The sequence below is a fragment of the Beta vulgaris genome, chromosome 7 (assembly GCF_026745355.1).
Source record: "Beta vulgaris subsp. vulgaris cultivar EL10 chromosome 7, EL10.2, whole genome shotgun sequence".
Lineage (NCBI taxonomy): Eukaryota > Viridiplantae > Streptophyta > Magnoliopsida > Caryophyllales > Amaranthaceae > Beta > Beta vulgaris.
The window spans coordinates 43108953-43130035 of record NC_079208.1 but is presented as its reverse complement, the minus strand read 5'-3'; the positions used below and the strand labels follow the sequence as shown (position 1 = coordinate 43130035).

Below are 21083 nucleotides of genomic sequence, written 5' to 3'. Positions count from 1 at the left end.
TTTCCTAAAATCTAGATTACACGCCTAAGGTTTACTGCTACACGTTTATGTAGTTAGTGGATTTAGTGGCTTAAGTTAATTATCCTCCAAGTATTTAATTAAATTAAATAAGTTTAATTATTCTCCAAGTTTGCAAAAACCACGTAATGTGTTACTGCTTCTTTGAAGTGAAGTAGTGGATTAGTGGATGTTTACATGACATGGAATAATTAATTTAATTTAATTAATTAATTAACATCATGGAGAACATGTGATAATGGTCTAAGTTAGTGGAAATCATGTCTTGTCTTAAATTGTCTATAAATAGGCGCCTAATTCATTTGAGTAAAATGTGTCTGACTTAGTTAATTTGTCTAAGTTATCTAAAGTGTCAGTGCCTTTCCTTAAGAGAATTCATACTTACATTAATCGAGTTTTATTACTCTTCCATTGTTTTACAAAGTGTATTTTTGAGAAAAAGGGTTTGAGTGAACTCTTGTAAGTGTGAGAAAGCTTTGAGTGAAGCAGAGAAAGAGAAAGAGAAAGAGAAAGAGAAAGGAACTTCGAGTGAAGTTTGAGAGAAAACGTCAGTTGTTGGGAACTGTCGTTGGGAACTTGAGTTGAGTGACTTAAGTTGAGAATCGAGAGAAAAGTAATAGGTTGTAATCAGAGTTGTTTTGGCCTATTATAGTGGAAAGTTGTTTAAAATCCCTTGTGGTCGAGGTTGTTTCTTCCTACTAGGCCTAGGAAGTTTTTCCTCGTAAAATCTCTCGTGTTCCCATTGTTTGTTCCCAAGTTTACTTTTAATTCCGCAAAAAGTAGTGCTTATTCTCTCACTATAATTCACCCCCCTCTTATAGTGCTCATATTATACAACAATTGGTATCAGAGCGGGAACTCTAATATTCAGGAAACCCTGTTGAGTTTACACTACTACATTTAAAGCCTAATGCAACGCCTAAAATCCGTTGCATTAGGGCCAAATACTGTTGCAGTAGGCCTAAGGCAACGACTTCCAATCGTTGCATTTGAAGGCGTTGCTATAGGTCTAATGCAACGACCTTTTGGACCTATTGCAACGGCTACCGCAAAGCCGTTGCAATAGGTGTAAAGAGTCGTTGCGTCATCTGTAAGGTCTATTGCAACGCCTATAAATCTATTGCAACGCCATTCGATAGCTATTGCAACGACCCTAATATTCATATTGTGTCCCATTTTGGCTTCTATAGCAACGCCTCCCTATATATTGCAACACTATCATATAGCTATTGCAACGCCCTTATGACGGGATTTTTTTTCATTTTTTGTGGGGATACTGCAACGATTATTACTGTAACCTACCGAAAACTATAATATTACAACCCTGGATATATATTAGTAACGATGCAACAAATACAAAAATACTCTTGAAATGCCAAAAATAATTGTTATGTTTGTATTATAATTTCCAAAACTAATTAAATTAAGAGTATACATGAAAAATCCTAATTAACTAAAATTAATGTACTTAATCAAACCCAACTAATAATTATTTGTTTTAGTACCAACAAAAACTTCTAATAAGTACATATAGATCATTTTCCTTCTAACCACCAAAAACCGCATCACTATAATATAGCTAGCTAAATCTGGCTGATAGTGTGTATAGTGAGACGTCTACGTTTGATGATCTCCTCCAGTTGTTTCATTATTCACCTAAAAATTCAAACATTATAATAGTTAGTAGACGTAAACCATCAACACAAAAAAAGAGACAAAATTACAGTACCTTGCATTATTGCTATAATAAGAATAGTGTGGGATGGAGATGACAATATAAAAGAGACAAAATTACAGTACCTTACATTATTAATCAGAATAACATGGAGGCAACTCTTTCATATCATAAGAAAATGAATGAACAAGGGATTATCTGTTATTTGAAAACATATACGACTTTGATAGATGGAATTCTAAAGGAAGGTAAATTGCTTTTAGCTCTAGAAACCCGGTGGCACAAACCAGGCAAAACAATTGAATCCATCGGACAAGAATGCAAGGAAATAAGTTGTTCAAGGAGCTCAAATTTTCAGAAGCTTGCAGCATATATAGTGAAGGACTAGAGTATGATCCTTATAACTATGTGCTTCTATGTAATAGAGCAGCATGTCGGTCTAAGCTAGGCCAATTCGAGTGAAGCACTGGAAGATTGTACTTTAGCCCTCAGTCTATACAGCCTTCTTATAGTAAGGCTAGACTAAGGCGCGCGCATTGCAATGTGAAAATTGAAAGATGGGAAGCTTCCATACAAGATTATGAAAAAATAAGGGAATTTACCAACAAGACACTGTGGTTGTAATGATGTAATCTAACAGCTACTCAAAAGGTTATGCTAGTAAGCCAACCAAACAACCCAAACTACAACCATAATCTTCATTTGTTTACCTAGCTCGACCCCAGCATAGGCAAATCCATGGCATGTACATTGCACAATGCCTCATCCATGGTTCGGCATCTCATTACATGCGAACAACAGTCAATGTAAAAAAAAACACTCTAATAGTTTGGAAACACTTAATATAGAAAATAAAATAAAAAATAGAGTTGAAATAACAATAATTATAGCAAAATGTCTTTTGTTCTTTGTTTCTTACTCTCGTTTCCTTCTACTACTCCAATACTATTTTAGGTTGTGGAAGAGGGATATGTGTAGGGATGGATAGCCAATGAGTTAATAGAAATCATATTTTAACTAAATGAAACAAAAGGGCCACATGCATAAATTTGGTATAAGCACAATTGCTTATGTAATCATACAAAAGGCAGATAAATGAAATAAGCTTCAAATAAATGAAATACACAAAATCAAACCCAATCACCAAATCATTGAATTACTGGCAAAATAAAAAAGGCATTTAAAAAAGACAATTGACGAACGATAATACAGATCCAAAATAAATACGCAAAATCAAACCTAATTAACCCTTTTCTCTAATCCAACTCCAAGTCAAAAAACAATGGATACTTTCAAAGTCTCGCTCTTCAACATGGGATACAAACCTATGCTCTTGATGATCATCCTAATGAATTCAGCAAAAGTATTCCTAACCTCTATCACCTTTAAAAAAATTTATATAAAAACATCACAAGAAAGCTAATTCAATTTCATTACGTCTTCATCTTTTGTTTATTATTTGGTCCCTTTCATAAGTAATCAAAAAATTATATTAATTTGACAGCAGATGTCTCTTACATACAAAAGGAGGCTCATAAAACCAAAAAAGTTACCCTAACAGATTTCAGATAAATAAAAACAGAATAAAATAAAACCTCACATTCCCTAAAAAGAGTTTATGAATATGTAACTTCACCCTTCTAAGGATTAATACTTTTATTTGAGAGTTCATACTTCCAATTTGCCATTAATGAAGCTAAAAAAGATAGCTCGGCCTCACATCGCCAAATATCTAGCACCAATTAAGAGGGAAAATACCCATAAAAAAGAGAGAAAATGCAAGCTTACCGTCAAGGCTACTGCAAAGATGGATCCAAACAACAAATGTATGGATCATCAACAACAGATTAGCTCATGGTCGCCATTCTTCATCTATGCAACACCAGCACCATCAGTCCCTACAGCACCAACAACATCAGTCCCAACAGCACCAGCAGCATCAGTCCCTACAGCACCAGCAACATCAATCCCTGCAACACAAGCAACAATATTAGGTGATGTTCGAGCTTGATGCAGCAACAGTAGTTGATGCAGCACCAACAGCAGACGATGATGCACAACAACTCCTCCTCCATGAAGTTCCAGAAAGGGTCACAATTTTCTTCCAGCTAAGGTATGACAGTGTTTAGGCAAGATCCCTTCTGTGAGATCATGCCCTTGGCCTTCCCACCGGGGACTGATCCTAAGGTCATTGAGTGCTACAATCAGATGGATAGAGATGGTAACGGTGTCATCGATGACATGGAGCTGCAGTCTGTACTGTCTAACTGCCACCACAGCTTTGGCACTAAGACGGTCCACCTTCTCATGTATGAGTTCACCCGCTCCAACAGGAGGATAATTGGTACACAAGCCTCTAACTGTATTTTTGACTTATTTACCTTCAATTTTTTATATAGGCTAGATCAGATTACAATCCAATCTTTAAAGAATACACTACACAGGCTACAAGAATAGCCTAAAGGAACCTATATCGAATCTAGCACAAGAAGAAAATTTGGATCATTAAACTAGACCTGTTTAATGGATTTAATCAAGTTCTGAATTAATTTTGCATGTGTTCCAAGGTTAAGCTATATTCATACTATCTCAAATCAAACCTGTTTAATGAACATGTAGGCCAAAGGTGTAGGACTGCAGGTAAAATTGATATAGAATATTGCTCTCTTTATATAATTGTGTATACAAAAGGTAATTACCCCATTGTTGAACTTAAGCAAGAGGACATATAAACTAATAAATAATCTCTAAACTATGTTTTTGGGTATAGTTTACTGACATTAGCCATAAATAAGCATACTCTCCAAGGATAAAAAAATTATTTCCATTTTTCAAGATACAAACTTATGACAATTAACGTCATTAGCTTAGTTTATGTTGGTCACGGCACACGGCCCCAGACCAGACCCAACTTCCCCATGCCAGCATCCGAGTTCACCTTCACCCATCCCTCTTCAGGAGGCTGCCACACTTACGAGTGAACAGGCCAGCCCCCTTCCCCTTCGAACTCGCACAGCAAGCTACGTGGCGTACTTTTACACGTTGCCATCGTCCAGGTAAGTGGTCACGTACTTACACTCATGCCACATACTCGCATTCAGTTTTCTTTAAAAAGAAATACTAAAATGATCCAGAACAATGAAACATTATTTAATTTCATCAATGAGAAATAAAACATTATTAATGCATATCTAGTTAAACATTGACATAATCTTACTAATCTACATCCTTGATATTTTTACTCTTCCTTTTCTAAGAATCAACCCACAAGTAAAACAGTTAAAAATGATTTACTGAACAATGAAATAAGTCTGATTGGGTTAGTCCTTAAATAAAATAATGGCTATATAATCATAGTTCATTGCACGTATAATATAGACAATGTATTGTGTACATGTAGCGGAGAAATATATACATTAATATTGATATATATGAAAAAACGTTTTTGTAATCGTTCACATAACATTTTGGAGGAGCCAAAATCATCATAAACAATATTCTTTTATTTAGAGAGCATGATTGTGTTACAATAAACATTGATATGTGACACCTTCTACAAAATTAGTGAACTTAGTTATTACCAACATACTGATACAATTTATTTGGCATACTAAACAGATCATGAATGAAATACAAAAAAAAGGAGAAGAAAATGAAGATGAAACAAAGGATTCATGCATTTGTTTGCACTCGTATACCATGCTATCGAATGTACAATTGATCATAATGGGTAATTCATTGAACAACACAGGCAGCACTGTCGCAAGGAATAGTTCCGTTTGTGTTCGCAAAGGAGTACAATGTGCATCCTGACATTTTAAGCACAGGGTGAGCATATAAACTACTGTATTATCATTAATTTTATCTATAGTATTATATTTTCAACTTTGCTGAATTATCTACCCTCTTATATACTCATTTCTCTTCTTATTGCAGTGTCATATTTGGGATGCTAGCACCTTCGCACAAATCTTCTTCGCATAGTCGAGCGTGGACACCGGAGTCCTGAACTCTCCTTCCATTACCACATAGACTTAGCTCCCCAAGTAGCCTAGCAAATAGTTAGGAACAAAAAAGTTTCATCCTCATCCATTCTCCTGAAACAAAAGTCCCACCAATCTACCACCCTATACAACCTCAAGGAATAACACACTCAATCCCGCTGAACTCATAAACTCCTTTCGCCAGCCCTCATAGATGAAAGGCGTGAATTCCCGCCTCATGCGCAGCTCTGCACACCCCACAAAAAGTCTCCATAGCAACAACTCGACGGCTAAGCCCCATCCTAGTTGGGATACTCCAAATTTCTTGATTAGTTACAATACAAGTTTCAGTTAAGTGCAGTAATCCGAATTTCAAATATATATTTTCAAGTTCCAAGTCCAATATAATTTAGGCCAATATAAGTTTCAGTTAACTGCAGTAATCCAAATTTCGCCTCTGCTATGCATAATTCCAAGAAACCCCATGACTCATGGGCACTAAATCTCCCATAAAAATTGAAATTAAAGAACATACCTTTTAAAGCTCGATTGATAATCCGAATTTCGCCTCTTTTCTTCGGTTTTCTTGAAGAATTTCACCTGTTTGTTGCGTTTAAGACATGAATTGTGCAGATATTCATAAATTCAGGAAGAGTTTTGGAATAATATTGAAAGAAATTTCGTGAATTCTTCCTCTTCCTCTTAGCAATTGAAAGATTTGGGAATTTAGAATTTTTCGTGAACTCTTAGGGTTTTTCATTTTCAGTTACCTATACTGTGTATAGATCTTATTTTTTTCCCTTGTTTTAGGAAAAGTTAGGAGTATTGAAATCGGAAAAGATTTTGTAAAGGTTTTAAAATTTCATGAAAAAAAATAGAGGGAAAAAGATGATTGTGGGAATTTGGCGCACGTTGCCAAAAATAATTCTAATGCAACGACCCATATCAAAACATTGTTGTAATTTCACCTAATGCAACGACAATTATCAAATTGTTGCTATAAATCTATCTCTTGCAACGGTTATTGTAAAGCCGTTGCAATAGCTCAATTCACGAACCTAAATTGACATGATCCGTTGCAATAGATGCTCCTACTGCAACGGTATCAAAAACAACTGTCGCATTAGGTAATTTTAGTCGTTGCCTTTGATTAAAAATGTAGTAGTGTTAAGATCTTGAAAAATATGAGTACTAGAGAGAAACTGGAAGAAGGGTACTCTACGCAGAGGCCACCAATGTTCAATGGTAATTTTTACACTTACTGGAAGAATAGAATGGAGATCTTTATCAAAGCCGACAATTACCAGGTATGGAGAGTCATAGAGGTAGGTTATTTTGAAGTCACTACCACTAATGACAAAATGAGGTAATTCCTAAATCTATATCTGATTTTGATAAAGCTGATTTCGAAAAGATGGAAATTAATGCTCTTGCTATAAAATTGCTTCATTGTGGTCTTGGACCTCATGAACACAATCGTGTCATGGGATGTAAAACCGCAAAACAAATTTGGGATCTTCTTGAAGTCACTCATGAAGGTACGAGTGAAGTTAAGAGATCAAAAATAGATCTTTTGATGAACCAATATGAACTTTTTCAAATGAAATCAAAAGAGTCTATCCAAGACATGTTTACACGCTTTACTAATATAATTAATGAGCTAACATCTCTTGGTAAAGTGATTACATCTGAGGAACAGGTACGAAAGGTCCTAAGGAGCCTTCCTAGGGATCGTTGGATGGCTAAGGTAACTGCCTTACAGGAAACTAAGGACTTTACTAAGTTCAATTTGGAACAACTTGCTGGTTCCCTCATGACTCATGAGTTGCAATTGGACAATGAGAATGGAGACATGTCCAAGCAAAAATCGATTGCCTTAAAAGCTGATGAAAGTGAAGGCTCAGAAACAGATGAAGAAGAATCTGCTCTCATGGTCCGAAAATTCAAAAGAATGTTTAGGAACATGAAGAAAGGTGATTACAAAGGTAAGAATAAGAAATATTCTAACAAACTTGTTTGTCATAAGTGTGGCAGTTCTGAGCACTTCATCAAGGATTGTCCCCAATGGGAACAAGAAAAAGGCAAAGGAAGGGAACAGAGCAGAGATAGGAACAAAGAATACAAAAACTCCTATACTCGATCTGACATGAAGAAAGCTATGGTTGCTGCATGGGGAGACTCTGACTCTGAGGAAGAAGATGATCCTCAACCAAATGAGGAGACTGCAAACTTCTGTCTTATGGCTCTTGACAATTCCGAATCTGATGAAGAGATTGAATCTCTTGAGGCAAGTCTAGACACCATCAAAACTCGTCTTAATTCTTTAAGTAAAGAAAAATTATTTGAGTTTATTGTTGACGCTGTAAATGATTGCAAAGATGAAACATTAAACTAAAACAATGTCAACATGCTTTAATGTAGCAAAGGAACATACCTCTTGGCTTAAAAGTGTTCGATTGATATTGAGAAAAGATTTTTCGAATTGTTTGACAAAAATCTTAAATTAAAAGAGGATTTCGAAAATCTTAAAAATGAGAACTACTTGTTAAGTCTTGAGTTATCACAACTAAAAGAGTTTGTTCCTGAAGTAAGTTCATTTGACATTAAGTCAGTTCCCTTGCAAAGTTTCAAATCTGAAATAAACGAATTGAAAAATCATGTTTCATTTTTGGAAATTGAAAATAAGAACTTGTAGGGGAACTGCACCAAATGAGAAATGAAAAAAAATGCTACCTATTCCAAACTGGATTAAGAACCCTCAAACAAAACGAACTGAAGGTCTTGGTTTTAATCACAAAAAGAAATTTGAAAAACCTAAAAAGAGAGTTGATTTACCAAGTGATAAAGTTTGTATGTTTTGTGGGAACACTGGTCATTTTAGGAACTCTTGTCCTAAAAGACTTGGTCGCATCAATGAGAACTTGGAAACAAGTAAAGTAATTTGGAAAAAGAAATCTATTGTTCCTGAAGGAAAGGAACCCAAGAAAGATTGGGTTCCTAACTCTAACAATTAGTTTTCTTGCAGGTTGGAGTGAGGGGGAACAACACATGGTACCTAGACAGTGGTTGTTCTAAGCATATGACTGGAGATAAATCAAGATTTCTCTCACTCTCAGCCTACAATGGTGGAAGTGTGACTTTTGGTGACAACAAGAAAGGTAACATAGTTGCCATGGGCAAAGTTGGTAAGTCATCGTCACATTCCATAGAAAATGTGTTTCTAGTTGATGGATTAAAGCATAACTTGTTAAGTATTTCCCAATTCTGTGATAGAGGGAACTGTGTGAAGTTTAATAGTGAAAAATGTTTGATGTCAACAATAGCACAAAGGATATCATTTTGGAAGGAACAAGGAAAGGGAACACATATGTTGTGGATCTCAACCTTGTTCCCAAAAACAAATTCACATGCCTTAGTGTTATTGATGATGATTCATTTTATGGCACAAGCGTCTAGGTCATGCTAGCTTTTTCCTTTTGACAAACTGCGTTCTAAAGAACTAGTTTTAGGTTTACCCTCTACATACTAAGTTTCATTTAGATCATGTGTGTGATGCATGCGCAAAAGGCAAGCATGTTAGGTCCTCTTTCAAGTCCAAGAATGTGGTAAGTACCACAAGACCTTTAGAGTTAATACATATGGATTTATGTGGACCTATGAGGATACAAAGTAGGAGTGGAAAGAAATATGTGTTAGTAATTGTAGATGACTTCTCTAGATTTACTTGGGTTATTTTTCTTTCTAGCAAGGACGAGACTTATGATGAGTTCCTTGTCTTTGCAAAGAAAGTACAAAATTTGAGTGGTCATAAGTTACTTCACCTTAGATCCGACCATGGTAAAGAGTTTGAAAATTTTAAGTTCGATGACTTTAGCAGAGACAACGGATTAGATCACAATTTCTCAGCCCCTAGAACACCTCAACAAAATGGTGTTGTTGAAAGGAAGAATAGAACACTAGAAGAGATGGCTAGGACTATGTTGATAGCTAGTGGTCTTCCTAAAAACTTTTGGGCAGAACTGTGAATACTGCTTGTCACATTATAAATCGAGCCATGGTAAGACCTTTATTAAATAAAACGCCCTATGAGCTGTATTTTGGTAAAAAGCCCAATATTACATATTTCAGAACATTTGGATGTAAATGTTTTGTTCATAATAATGGGAAACAAAATATTGGAAAATTTGATGCTAGAAGTGAAGAAGCTGTATTTTTAGGATATTCTTCTAGTAGCAAAGCTTATAGAGTTTATAATAAAAGGTTTATGTGTGTAGAAGAAAGTGTGGATGTTATTTTTGATGAAACAGATAAATTTGATGCAAGCACACAGGTTGAAGATGACTTCGAAATACACTACAAGAAAAACTGCCAATTACGACCAGATTTCTGGTCGCAAAAGGCTCAAATCTGGTCGTAAAAAGCCTTTTACGACCAGAAACGCGTGTGGTCGTCAGTGGTCGTAAAAGGCTTGGTCGTAAATAACTTTACGACCAGTTTCACTTTCTCGTCGTAATTGTTCTTTTGCGACCAGATTTAGATCTCTTCGCAATTAGTTGTCATCTACGACGAGAAATCTGGTCGCAAATGACATTAAAAGAAATTAAAAAAAAAAAGAAACTAGCAACTAAACATAGTTGCTAATCTCAAGTAGTTACAATTTAATGTTAATCAAATAAACAACATTGTCATAAAAAAAATAAACAACATTAAATTAATAATATACTTTTATTAATAATTTTGATGAATTTTGGTACAAAAAATCAAAAGAAAAAATAAAATCTCAAAACTAAAATTTATACAAAAAAAAACTTAAATTAACTAAATTTATTGTTCATCAAAAAATAAAATCTAAAAACTAAAGCCCTTTTTTTCCACCGCCGCCACCACCGCCCAGCCACGCCCCTTCAGCCCTGATTGAAGGCAGTGAGTCTCCCTCGAGCCGCATTCCAGCTCCCTCGCCACGCGCACTCCTTCAGACCTGATTAAAAAAAAATTAGAACCAAATTTGGCAAACTAAACAAAACGAACAAAATTATACCAAATTTCATACAATTCAAGCCCTGAATTTCGCATAAACACAACACCAAATTCGCATAAACACATTCATAATTCAAGCCCAGAAATTTCATAATCACACCACCAAATTGCCGAAAATAATCCAACAAAATTGGACGAAAAACAACATAAAAAACGAAAAAATTAACCCAGAAAAATTCGAGATCGCAAAACCCCATTAAATTCAACCCAAAACCCCCAAAATTACAAACCCCAAACCCACATAATTCAAGCGCATAAAACACGTAAAATTCGAATCCAAACCTAGAAAAGTCGAAGAAAATTAAACAAAAAAAATTACCCACAAATTTTCGAACCCAAATTCCCAAATTCCAGATCTTTGCAAATTACCCATAAATTTTCGAACCCAGAAAATACAAAAAATCGAACAGATCTTGTGTGAAAACCCCAAATCTTCAAATGAAAGCTTGCGATTACTCCATTTCTACTTTGAAAGTTTGATATAGAAACACAAAACATCGATTTTTGGGTTTGAATCTTTGAGATTCAAACCAAAAAAACCAAATTTTGGGTTTACAAACTTGAGATACGATCTTGTGGGTTTAAATTTTGGAGACAATTGAAAGTGGAAACCCTAAATTGATTTGGGGAAAAAATAATTCACCCTAACAAATTGAAAATTACGAAAACAAATGAAGAAATAGGATGAAGAGAGAGAGAGAAGACGAATTTGAAGAGAGAAGAGGAACTGGAAGAGAGAGAAGAAGAATTTGAAGAGAAAAGAGGAACTGGAAGAGAGAAGAGGAACTGGAAGATAGAGAAAATAAATCTGGAAAGAGGAATTGAAGGATGACATTAGGGAAATGAATGAAATGAAGGAATAATAAGGAGGAATGAAGAGTGTTGAACGCGGTTAATCGAATTTTGAGTGAAATATTGTACGCGGTATTTGGGCCCTAGTATTTACAACCAGTTTACTAGATCTGGTCGTAAATGTTCATTATTTACGACGAGAAATGGATCTGGTTGTAGAAAATAAGCATTTACGACCACAATTCATCTCGTCGTAGATAATTTATCCTATTTACGACCAATTAGCATATCTGGTCGTAAATGCTCATTATTTACGACCAGAAACGCGTGTGGTCGTAATTTTTGGTCGTAATTGCAGCTTTTTCTTGTAGTGATAGGATTGGCAAAAGATCTAAGTCTTATTGATGAGACTTTGGAAGACGAAGTCATGGGAACAAAGCCAAGGGAACAACATCCTGTTCCTGTTCCCAATGAGGAAGAAGAGGAACTAAGTGATGATGCACTAGTGAATGAATCCACTATTGTTGAACCTGGTTCCCAAGTACAGGGAAATGAAGATGATCAAGGAAACCAAGTTTCCATCCAGGATTTCCAACCAAAGCCTTGGAAAACTCATCGTTCCCATCCTGTGGAACTAATAATCAGTGACATAAATAAGGGAACTCAAACGAGATCTCAATTGAAAAACTTTTGTGCTTTTCATGCTTTTCTTTCTATGTTGGAACCTAGGAATCATGAAGAAGCTCTCACTGATGCTGATTGGATCGTAGCAATGCAGGATGAACTTCATCAATTTGAAAGAAACAAAGTTTGGCACCTTGAACCTAAGCCTAAACATAACAAGGTTATTGGTTTAAAGTGGGTGTTTCGAAACAAATTAGATGAGTTCGGAACTATCATAAGAAACAAGGCCAGGTTAGTTGTGAAAGGATACAATCAACAGGAAGGCATTGATTATGAAGAAACTTTTGCTCCAGTTGCAAGACTGGAAGCAATTAGAATCTTCATAGCTTTTGCTGCCTTCATGGGTTTCAAATTGTATCAAATGGATGTAAAATGTGCTTTTCTAAATGGTTATCTTAATGAGGAGGTATTTGTAGAACAACCTCCAGGTTTTGAAAATAAAGAATTTCCTAATCATGTCTTTAAGCTTGACAAAGCTCTTTATGGGTTAAAGCAAGCTCCAAGAGCATGGTATGAAAGACTTTCTAAGTTCCTTCTTGAAAATGAGTTTAAAAGAGGAAAATTGGATCGAACCTTGTTTTTAAAATCAAAAGGAAAACATTTATTAGTTGTTCAAATATATGTTGATGATATTATATTTGGTGCCACTAATGAATCTTTGTGCAAGGACTTTGCTAATCTCATGAGTAAAGAATTTGAAATGAGTATGATGGGTGAGCTCAACTTCTTCTTGGGGTTGCAAATCAAGCAAACAGAAGAAGGAATCTACATCCATCAAAAAATACATAAAGGAACTATTGAAAAAGTATGGTTTGGAAGCATCCAAAGTAAATCATACACCTATGGGAATCTAACCAGATTGGATGAAGATTCTATAGGAATAAGTGTGGATCAAACCAAGTATCGAGGTATGATTGGCTCATTACTATATCTAACTGCAAGTCGTCCTGATATTGCTTTCAGTGTAGGGTTATGTGCAAGGTTTCAAGCCAATCCAAAGGAATCTCATCTCACAGCTGTGAAGAGAATCCTAAGATACCTCAAGGGAACAGATGATTTAAGCCTATTCTATTCGAGGAGTGATACCTTTGAATTGAAAGGATTTGCGGATGCTGACTATGCAGGAGATCTGGTCAATAGAAGAGTACATCAGGTATGGTTCAGTTCCTTAGTCATAGTTTAGTTTCTTGGAGCACCAAGAAGCAAAACACAGTTGCTTTATCTACAGCAGAGGCTGAATATGTTGCAGCAGCAGCATGTTGTTCCCAAATGCTATGGATAAAACAACAACTACGTGACTATGGAATCTACTTTGAATGTGTTCCCATCTATTGTGATAATACTAGTGCTATTAGTATTTCTAAAGATCCCGTACATCATTCAAGAGTCAAACACATCCATATTAGGCATCACTTTCTGAAAGATAATGTTGAAAGGGTCTTATTAAAATGGAATTCTGTGAGACTGAACGTCAAATTGCAGACATCTTGACAAAGCCCTTAAATAGAGATAGGTTTGAGAAATTGAGACTTGAACTTGGCTTAATAAGTTGAAATGATTGCTACATATTCCCCTTTGTGTTAATTCTTTGGCATTATGTCTGGATGTGCATTTTCGATGTTTTATTTGCTTAAATACATCACAATTCTTATATGATTATTTCATATGTATAAGTAAAAATGTCTGAAAACTGCTCACCAATGTCCAATAATATTCCCCTTATTGTTCATAAGACAATTCTATGCCTTAAGTGATGACAAAGGATTAAAAGAATTAATGGAGTTCCAAAGTAGCAAAATTTCATTGTTTCCATTCATTGTTCCCAAACGCTGTTCCCAATTCCCAGCGTATTGTTTAGTTTTTTTCAAAATTCGAAAAACCAAAAATATTCTGTTCAGATTTTATTTCCTAAAAATCTGATTTTTCCTTATATCTCTCAAGTTAGTTGAAGATATTTTTTATTTAGATAGAAGATTTTTTTTCTATAAAACGTGTAATACACGGTTTTATATTTATTCTTTCCTTAAACAAAACAAATTTTTTCCTTCCTTCTCATAAAACCGAAAATTCTCCACAAAACATGACTACCAAAAACACTTCTCACTCTCTCTCCTCCCACAAAGCCGAAAAACCCTCTCCTTCATCCTCTAAAATTGAATCACCAACACCCATGGATATTTCTCCCAATTCTTCATCAAGAATTCTAAGGAAAAGGAAGAAAGTAGAAGAATCGGTTGAAATGGAGGTTGAAGAAGCTCATGCAACTAGTGAGGGGGAATCAGATGTTCCCGAGAGAGGAACAACTGTGTTGTTCGAAAAAATTCCACGGCAACTAGGTATGTGCATGGACTTTTTATTGATGTTTCTTGGTGCAAAAGAGTAAACTTTCGTCAATTGCTTAATATGATTAAGTTTCAAGGTTGGGAAAATCTTTTTGTGAAATGTTATGGAAATAGTTTGATTCCTAAATTGATGGACGAATTTTGTGAAAACTTTTCCATGGATGAAGAAGGAAATTGTTCCACCTTGGTGAAAGGAACTCAAATAGATTTTAATGCTAAAATTTGGGTAAACTGCTTGGTGTTCCCGTGAGAGGAACAGAATTTATTTCAAGAAACAACGTGGTTCATATCCATTTTCGGACTTTCTTTTGATCAATTGATTGTTAAGTATGGTGGTCAAAAGGGAAAAACTTTCTTGATCATAATCTTCTTTCCCTTATCACAAAATTTTGTTTCACATCCTCAAGAAAGCTTTATTGCCTCGTCTTTCCAAACGTGCTCAAGTTAGCATGTTGGATTTAATTTACATTCATTGTTTAGCTCTCACAAACACATAAACTTTCCTCTTTAATGATTCAACATTTGAGTCATTGCATTGAAAATGGATTTGTTGTTGGATATGGAGCTTTAGTAACCGAAATTCTACTTAAGTTTAAAGTAAAAATTTCGGGAACTCGGTCCATTGAAGTATCTCACGGGAAATATGTTGAATGTGCGTGCCTTGAATAACTTGAAATGTTTGTGTTGTGAATGGAGAAGTTATTAAGGGAGTCTAATCTTGATGATGATGAGGATGATGATGTGATGATGAAGAAGAAGAAGAAGAAAAAAGAAGTTGAAGAGAAAAAAAACGAAAAAGAAAAAGAAAAGAAAAATCAAAAAGAAAAGAAAATTGAAAAAGAAAAAGAAGAAACTAAGAAGAAAGGGAAGAAGGTGGTTGATGAGGTGGTGAAACCGGTTATAAGAGCACTAGAGCTAGTCAAAGGGTTCAAAATATGAAAGTGCTTAATTTTCCTTTGCTTGATGCCGAAGAAAGTTGTGAGGAAGATGAAGTAAAGGTGATTGATAGGGAAGATTATGAATCTAACCTACCTCCTTCTAGGGAACCGACTCCTGTTCCCATGGAAACCAATCCTCCTTTTCCTCCATCTCCACAAAAATCTGCCTCACCCTCTACCCTAGCACCACAAATGATCTACCTCCCTCTACCTCAAAACCCTCCTGTTCTGTTCCTAAAGCAGAAACAGGTGTTCCCTTCTAGAGGAACAACCTGCTTTCCCAAACCTAAGGAACAAAAGCAACCCCAAGCCTTCTCAAGCTCCCTCGTCTTCTCAAAATCCTACCATTGGTTCTACATATACTCTAGCTCATGCTAGAAGGTTGGATTCTTTGTTTTCCTTGGTTATGGGTCATTCGGAAGCAATGATGGAGTTTGCTACGGAAGCTAAGGATTTAAATGGGTTGGTAAAAGGGGTTATGAGCTGACAAAGCCTTGGAGGACAACAAGAAATTATGGCTCGGCTTGGTGAACTTTCTTCCTCATTCAAGCATGAACTCTAGTTGTTGAAGTTGGAAGAATTGTGCTCAAGGGAAATGATACATTGGCCGAAAATCATCAAGAAGTGATGGCAAAGCTTCATGATGTGGTGGAAGAAGTAGAACAACCTCCCTCTCCAAAATCATAAACTTTTCTGTTTAGCTTGTTTTATTTTGTGTGGGAACATGAACTTTGTTTAATATTTGTCTTTTCTATCCTTCTCCTTTAATCATGCTACAATGGAACTTATTGGTTTGCTTAATTCTAAGTTTGATCTTTTTGCATGTGTGCGTCTAAATGAATGGCTAATATTCTTGGATTGCGGTTTTTGAGAGTTGAATGCTTTATTTGCTTATACTAACCAACTTATTTCTTACAAGTTTGGTGGTGTGATGTGTTTAGTGAATAATATTCATCTTTTTGAAATCGTGGACTATGTTTTTGAAGATGCCAAAGGGGAAAGATAAGGCAAATCAGAGTAAATTTTTTTTGTCATGGATTATGTTATATATTTCGACTTTACAAAATAAAATAACGAGTCTATAATATTAATTTAACTTGGTTACATACTTTGTTAAAATTATTTTTATATGACTTATGAGTATTATTTTTAGTATATATGCCTTTTGTTGCCATCTTCAAAAAGGGGGAAATTGTTGACCCTTGAGTTTTGAAGATGACCTAACCACAAAAGACATAGTATATTTTATTTATGTTGTTGCAAGGTAATTCATGCTCGAGCTAAGAGAATACTTGATTGAAGATTAAAGCGGAGAATTAATCAAGATCGAAGTAAAGATGTTCGAGAAATGAAGAATCAAGCATGGAATGAAGATTAGAATACATTAGGGTATTTATTAATCTTCTTGTTAAGGTTGAGTAAAAGCTTTATTAAGTTCGTGGTGAATTCTCAAAGGAACTTGGTTCTGTTCCCATGAAAGGAACAGACCTGGCACTATAGGAAACAAGACTTAATAATTAGGGAACAAGACTTAAAACTAATTTAGGAACTTCTAAGTGACTAATATTGTGCGCCTAAGATAATTGTGTGCCCAATATAGTTGTTAGAGTTTTTAGGGATAATTTGACTAAGATCACATTATTAGGAAGTTAGTTTAAGTTTGTTAGGAAAAGATTTTAAAAAGATTTTCTGATTTTAAAATAACTGATTTTCAAATCTATCTTTTTAAAATATATATTTTATCTTTTATATTTTATTTAAAAGATTTTTTTCGAAAATATATTATTTCCGGTTTTAAAATGTTTCGGATTTTTAAATTATAAAAACTGTTTTCCGGTTTTATAAAAAGATTTTGAAAAAGATATTTTTCCTAAAAACTAGCTAAAGTTTTTATTTATTTATTTCCTAAAATCTAGATTACACGCCTAAGTTTACTGCTACACGTTTATGTAGTTAGTGGATTTAGTGGCTTAAGTTATATTATCCTCCAAGTATTTAATTAAATTAAATAAGTTAATTATTCTCCAAGTTTGCAAAACCACGTAATGTGTTACTGCTTCTATGAAGTGAAGTAGTGGATTAGTGGATGCTTTACATGACATGGAATAATTGATTTAATTTAATTAATTAATTAAATCATGGAGAACATGTGATAATGGTCTAAGTTAGTGGAAATCATGTCTTGTCTTAAATTGTCTATAAATAGGCGCCTAATTCATTTGAGAAAATTGTGTCTGACTTAGTTAATTTGTCTAAGTTATCTAAAGTGTCAGTGCCTTTCCTTAAGAGAATTCATACTTACATTAATCGAGTTTTATTACTCTTCCATTGTTTTACAAAGTGTATTTTCGGGAAAAAAGGGTTTGAGTGAACTCTTGTAAGTGTGAGAAAGCTTTGAGTGAAGCAAGAGAAAGAGAAAAGAGAAAGAGAAAGGAACTTCGAGTGAAGTTTGAGAGAAAACGTCAGTTGTTGGGAACTGTCGTTGGGAACTTGAGTTGAGTGACTTAAGTTGAGAATCGAGAGAAAAGTAATAGGTTGTAATCAGAGTTGTTTTGGCCTATTATAGTGGAAAGTTGTTTAAAATCCCTTGTGGTCGAGGTTGTTTCTTCCTACTAGGCCTAGGAAGTTTTTCCTCGTAAAATCTCTCGTGTTCCCATTGTTTGTTCCCAAGTTTACTTTTAATTCCGCAAAAAGTAGTGCTTATTCTCTCACTATAATTCACCCCCCCTCTTATAGTGCTCATATTATACAACAATTAAGTTACACAAATACATCATCTTATTTGATATTAGGGTGATCAAAATGGTTGAATTTAATGACTGAGTTTTAATATTAGGCAATTATAGCTTCCGTGCTCCTTATGATACTAACAACATGGTGCATCACTAAAACAGGATCATTTTTCATTTCCACATTCAACGGAATTACCCTTATTACGGTGGCCATTGTGAGCCCCTTCATTTTACACGATCCTCTTCATCTGGGAAGGTAATATCGAGTAGTCTTTGGCTATTTAAATTCCAGTTCGAATTATAGTTAATGAGAATAATTCACAAGTTTCTCAATTGTATTCTTTTAATTTGCAGCCTACTAGGAGCTATTGTTATCTTGATTGGAAGTTACCTTGTCATTTGGGGAAAAAAATGATAACGAGGAGAACCCGCCAGCAAGATAAAACGACGGAGTCTAGGTACTTAGCAAAAGCTACGTATTCGCATTGGTGTATTTCGGATTGCATGGATCGTCTTAGCCTCTTAGGCCTATTTGTTCTCTTGTAATTAGTGGTCCTAATATATATAGAAGTTTCTTTATGGGTCTTAATCCTATATATGACAAGGAGAAAAAAATGTTCCAATTCCAACTCATAATTTATCAGTCTGACACGTCATTCATTTTTTTCCTGGTTGTAAATGAATTTTCAATTCAATCTAACTGTATACAATGTGTATAGGTACACAATGTTTCAACAATATATGTACAATATATGACGCAATATATATGTAATATACAGATATGCAATCAAAAACCTAAACCCGCTTTTTGTTATCATCACTTTTATACTTTTACCCAATTCTTGTTAGCTCAAATTTTGGCAAATGATACATGATACTTCCTGTATCGTTATTGGCTACATTCATATCTTTTCATGATCTATATCTCCATTGAAATATAAATAAACCCATACTCTCTGATCTCAACACCGTAATTTCAGCAAATATGTCCTGACTTATTCTTTTTACCTTATTTTCTTGAAAAAAAAAAATTAGGCGGGAGAGTTTCAACTTATATACTTGGACAGGGAGAGCCAAAGTGTTGGGAACAATCATAGCAATTTCTGGGGCTATGATCTCTAGCTTTTACGAGGGTAAGGTTCTAGAGTTTGGACTTCATAAGGCGCAAACGACGAAGTCCAACTTTCCCCGCGATAAGCTTGATCGATCACATGTGCATAATCTCCACGAATATCTCGGCATTCTTGCAGCAGTTGAGAGTTGTATCTCTTCGGCTGCATCAATCGTTTTTGAGCTATACATTACTAGTTAAGTATTAAATACTTTACTTCGTATGATTAATAATAACATATCATAATCTAGTTCATTATTCTATCCATTTGTATGTATTTGCAAGGATATCTTGTTGAAGAAATATCCAAATTTTCTGAGAGCCACTGTCATAATAGTAGGATTAGGTGTAATCCAGTGTGTAATATATGCCGCTATTTTGGACCGAACGCCATAGGAATGGAGGTTGGATTTTAATGGCCGAGGATTATCTTACTCTATACGGTAAGTAATTTCTATTCTATGTTTAGCTGTTTAATTAAGTTACACAAATACATCATCTTATTTGATATTAGGGTGATCAAAATGGTTGAATCTAATGACTGAGTTTTAATATTAGGCAATTATAGCTTCCGTGCTCCTTATGATACTAACAACATGGTGCATCACTAAAAAAGGATCATTTTTCATTTCCACATTCAACGGAATTACCCTTATTACGGTGGCCATTGTGAGCCCCTTCATTTTACACGATCCTCTTCACGTGGGAAGGTAATATCGAGTAGTCTTTGGCTATTTAAATTCCAGTTTGAATTACAGTTAATGAGAATAATTCACAAGTTTCTCAATTGTTTTCTTTTAATTTGTAGCCTAATAGGAGCTATTGTTATCTTGATTGGAAGTTACCTTGTCATTTGGGGAAAAAAAGATGATAACAAGGAGAACCCGCCAGCAAGAGAAAACGACGGAGTCTAGGTAGCTAGCAAAAGCTACATATTCGCATTGGTGTATTTCGAATTGCATGGATCGTCTTAGCCTCTTAGGCCTATTTGTTCTCTTGTAATTAGTGGTCCTAATATATATAGAAGTTTCTTTATGGGTCTTAATCTTATATATGACAAGGAGAAAAAAATGTTCCAATTCCAACTCATAATTTATCAGTCTGACACGTCATTCATTTTTTTTTCCTAGTTGTAATATGAATTTTCAATTCAATCTAACTGTATACAATGTGTATACGTACACAATGTTTCAACAATATATGTACAATATATGATGCAATATATATGTAATATATAGATATGCAATCAAAAACCTAAACCCGCTTTTTGTTATCATCCCTTTTTATACTTTTACGCAATTCTGGTTAGCTCAAATTTTGGCAAATGATACTTGATACTTCCTGTATCGTTATTGGCTACATTCATATCTTTTCATGATCTATATCTCCATTGAAATATAAATAAACTCATACTCTCTGATCTCAACACCGTAATTTCAGCAAATATGTCGAGACTTATTCTTTTTAACATATTTTCTTGAAAAAAAAAATAGGTGGGCGAGTTTCAACTTATATACTTGGACAGGGAGAGCCAAAGTGTTGGGAACAATCATAGCAATTTCTGGGGCTACGATCTCTAGCTTTAACGAGGGTAAGGTTCTAGAGTTTGGACTTCATAAGGCGCAAACGACGAAGTCCAACTTTCCCCGCGATAAGCTTGATCGATCACATGTGCATAAACGCCACGAATATCTCGGCATTCATGCAGCAGTTGGGAGCTGTATATCTTCGGCTGCATCAATCGTTATTGAGGTATACGTTACTAATTAAG

The 21083-nt window shown here is 34.9% G+C and overlaps 2 long non-coding RNA genes across 2 annotated transcripts; both read right to left on the bottom strand.

Moving 5' to 3' along the window:
- Positions 1 to 1391: 1391 nt before the first annotated feature.
- LOC109133639 (uncharacterized) lies at positions 1392 to 6637 on the bottom strand. Its single transcript, XR_002038771.3, has 3 exons — positions 6212 to 6637; positions 3482 to 3663; positions 1392 to 1674 (listed from the first exon to the last, which is right to left on the bottom strand). It is a non-coding gene; the product is annotated as an uncharacterized LOC109133639 (long non-coding RNA).
- Positions 6638 to 10382: 3745 nt separating this feature from the next.
- On the bottom strand, positions 10383 to 11752 carry LOC130592085 (uncharacterized). The gene is made up of 2 exons (XR_008970257.1): positions 11033 to 11752; positions 10383 to 10654 (listed from the first exon to the last, which is right to left on the bottom strand). It is a non-coding gene; the product is annotated as an uncharacterized LOC130592085 (long non-coding RNA).
- Between the last annotated feature and the right edge of the window lie 9331 nt (positions 11753 to 21083).